Here is a 3,529-nt window from a genome sequence, read left to right as displayed (position 1 = left end):
GAAAGGACTTTGATGGTGAAAGGAAAGACAGCTATATCCATTTTAAACAAGGAAACGACAGGAGAGATTTCTGGAAGTAGGTAATAGGACTCTATTGTCCAAGTCACTAGTTAGGGACCCCGTAGTATCACTCATTTAGTCACTTGAGACTAGGCCCAATAGGTAGAAGTTACAGAAAGATTTCTTTGGACTCAGAGTGATGAAGAGCTTCTAGTATTCAGAAATTTCTGGGTGGGGATTTGATACTCATGAGGAGTGAAGTGCTCATCTCTGGAGGCATCCGGCACAGTGCACATTCATGTCCACTAAACAGAAGGGTGGAGAAGCTCCAAGCAGCGAACGGGCACTTGGACCAGGTTGGGTTTAAAGTGCTTAATAACCCTGGTAGCATGTGTTCACTTGATTATAATGACTCTGGGATTATGAGTTTTTTTCTTTCTGTTTATACCTAAAAACTGAGGTAACTATTTCTGCAGGAGACAAACGTCGAGTCCGCATTCTTGTATCTACTATCTAATACATAAGCAGGAGAACATTGCTTACTTCTAATTCCATCAATATATCCCTGAAGCTGGGGACCCTCTTAGGAATGAATGAATGAGTAATGAAGGAAAGAGATGAGAAACACTGCAGAAACAAGCAACTTGGATCCTAAGATTAACAAGATCAGAAAGGGTAGACCTCCGGTGGCAGTTTTGCCAGGACATGGGGTCCCACAGCCTGAGCCAATCCTCCCGATCTGCAGCCTCTGGGCTGCCCATCTCCCGTAGAGCAGAGCTAGCAGCACAAGCACACACCTGGCCGAGGGCCTGGGGAGAGGATGTTCGTGAGAGGCCAACAGAAACTTCTGTGACCCTTTAACGTCACAGCGTTCCCAGCATTTCCACAGGCATAAAGCCACATCCTGGAAATAAGCCACACACAGGTACATGAAGATGCAGCTGGAAAATGCCTGTGTTTATTCAGTGGAAAGCATAGAAAGCACAGTTCCCAGAGACGGGAGGCCTGGGTGCTCATGATGGCTCTGCCTTTGAAACACTCAGTGGCTTTGGCCAAGTGCCTTCTCTTCTCTGGGCCTCATATTTCCCATTTTTAAAATGCAGATATAATAGTTCTACTTCACGCAATGGTTATGAGGGTTTAGTTAAAATTTGTAAAAGGCTTAGAAAAATGCCTGCAACATTGTAAACACCATGTAAATAATGAAAACAAAACAAACAAAAAATCCCCACTGCCTTTAGAGCAACCTTTTAAGATAAGCATTCTCAACACCAAGGAATTTGAGATTCAGGTAGCAAGTGATGTACCCAACCGAGGTCATATACCTGAACCCACTTTTCCACTGCCACCAGGGCTAGATCAGCTATGAGATGACTTCCAATTCTGACATTCTGTCTTTATAAACTGACGATTTTGCCTGGATTTCCTTTGTCTCTAGGTTCTGGTAGGCACCTAGCTAAATGTAGGAAAAGTTCACTTTCAAGCTCATCTCCAATTCTGCTGATGATATGGAAAGCCATTTTTAGCATTGACAGTGTGCTCAGTGTTAGCTGTGGCCTTGGAGGCTCTGTCTGACAAGCCCTCCTGGCTATGAAACCCAGAACTGCGAGGTCCACTTTACATCAGTGATACGGAGCCCAGTTCTCCCGGCTGAGCAGCAATTCTGAATATGTTCCAGGGTTGCCAAAATAAATGTTTAATCCTGTTCCTGCCCTTGTAGTCCATATGTAGGTCAGAGCATCAACATCCCACAGCCGTATAGCCTTCCAAGATACTAGAATGTCAACACCATCCTCCTCCCTCACCCTCACAGGTAATCGATCACCAATGTCTGTAAAAGAAGTCCTATCATGCTGCTTGAAATCCTTAAGTGAATCTCCATTGTATATAAGTCTAAACTTATCATTCAGGCCCCCTTCAAGTGTGACCCCCACCCCCAGCTTCTCCTACTGGCCCACTCTCCTCCCACAGCTCCCTCCTGTTGGCCTCTGGGGCAGCCAACCCTCCAACCACAGAGAACCTCTCACCGAACCGGAACATCCCAAGTCCTCCCCAGCCCTCCTGTTCTGCACAGCAACTTCCAGGAGAAATGGCCCCAATCTTTCCTCTCCCATTGAGATGCTTAAATACCCTCCACGCCAACTCGAGGTCTCATCATTCCCTGCTGCCTTCTCAGGAACTCCATTCTGCTTCTGGTTTCCTCCTTTTGTTTTGTTTTGTTTTGTTTACTTGCCCTCTCTAGAAACCTAAAAATGCTCACTCTCCCCCACTTTAACAAAACCTCCCAGTAGCCGTTTCCTTCCAGCTTCTACCTTTCAAAACCAATACTTACTGCCTCTAGTTTTCTACCTCCTACTGACTCCTCCATCCATTGTAAGTTGACTTCTGATATTCTCATTCTATTGAAATGACTCCTTGCCATGGTTTCCCCAAATCATCTTTTCCTTAAACCTAAAAAAACTAATCAATCACTCCCAAGGCATTTCTAATCTGACTTCTCAAAGGTATTGGTGGATTACTGTTGATTACTCCCCACTTCTTGAAAGACTATCTTCCTTAACTCAGAAGTTTGTCCATTTTTCTTCTATCTCCATGGCCTATTCTCAGTTTCCATTGTAAGCTTTTCTGCTTTCCCTTTAAATGCCCTTTCCTCTGTGATAACTCTACTAGCCGGGATGGGATGCTTTATGCGGCACTGAAAACAGTAACCCTTAAAATCTCAGTGACGCGCATTTATTTTTTGTTTGGGCTACACGTCCAATGCAAGGCAGCATAGGGCAGGTCCAAAAACCACAGAGAATCGAGGACCACCCCTCAGCATGAACAAGACTGAGTGCTGCCAAGGAAGTCCCAACATGTTCCTGGCTAGGTTTCAGAGTCGCTCTGGTGAACCTTTAATGGAACAGCAGTGTCTATAGCAGTTATCTTATGCTTGTCCGACCACTGTGCGGGGTGATGGCGGGGGCAGATGATTTTCTCTTTAATTCACAAGAGTCCAGATCAGGAGAATCGGCATTCAAGGAGCTATGCTTAAGGAAATATATCCAAGAAGTCTTCTCTCTGTATCATTTTAAACCTGATTTAGATGATGAGACTCTCAACTTCAATCTGATGCTGTAATAGAATGAGATTGGGAGCCTTGGGAAGGGGTGAGTATGTTTTGTATGTGGGAGGGATGTGAACCATTGGGGGCTGAGGTCAGACTGTCATAGCCAGTCTCCAAGGATAGAACTGGCCTGGGTGACCAATAGGATATTTCAGAAATGATGGAGTGTGGTTCTTGATGCTAGGTCATAAAAGGTATAGCATCCTCTCTCACACCCTTTCTCTGTCTCTGTCTCTGTCTCCTTCTTTCTGATCACTCATTCTGAAGGAAGTCAGATGCCGTATCATAAGGGCATCAAGTAGCCCTATGGAGAAGTCCACATGGCAAGGAACTGAGGCTTCTTGCCAGCATCCGTGCAAGTATGTCATGCCAGAAGCAGATCCTAATCAAGTCTTCAGATGACTGCAGTCCTTGTCAGCTTTC

This window comes from Pteropus vampyrus, unplaced genomic scaffold (assembly GCF_000151845.1).
Source record: "Pteropus vampyrus isolate Shadow unplaced genomic scaffold, Pvam_2.0 Scaffold103, whole genome shotgun sequence".
NCBI classification, from domain to species: domain Eukaryota; kingdom Metazoa; phylum Chordata; class Mammalia; order Chiroptera; family Pteropodidae; genus Pteropus; species Pteropus vampyrus.
Note: the sequence above shows the minus strand (reverse complement) of the source record.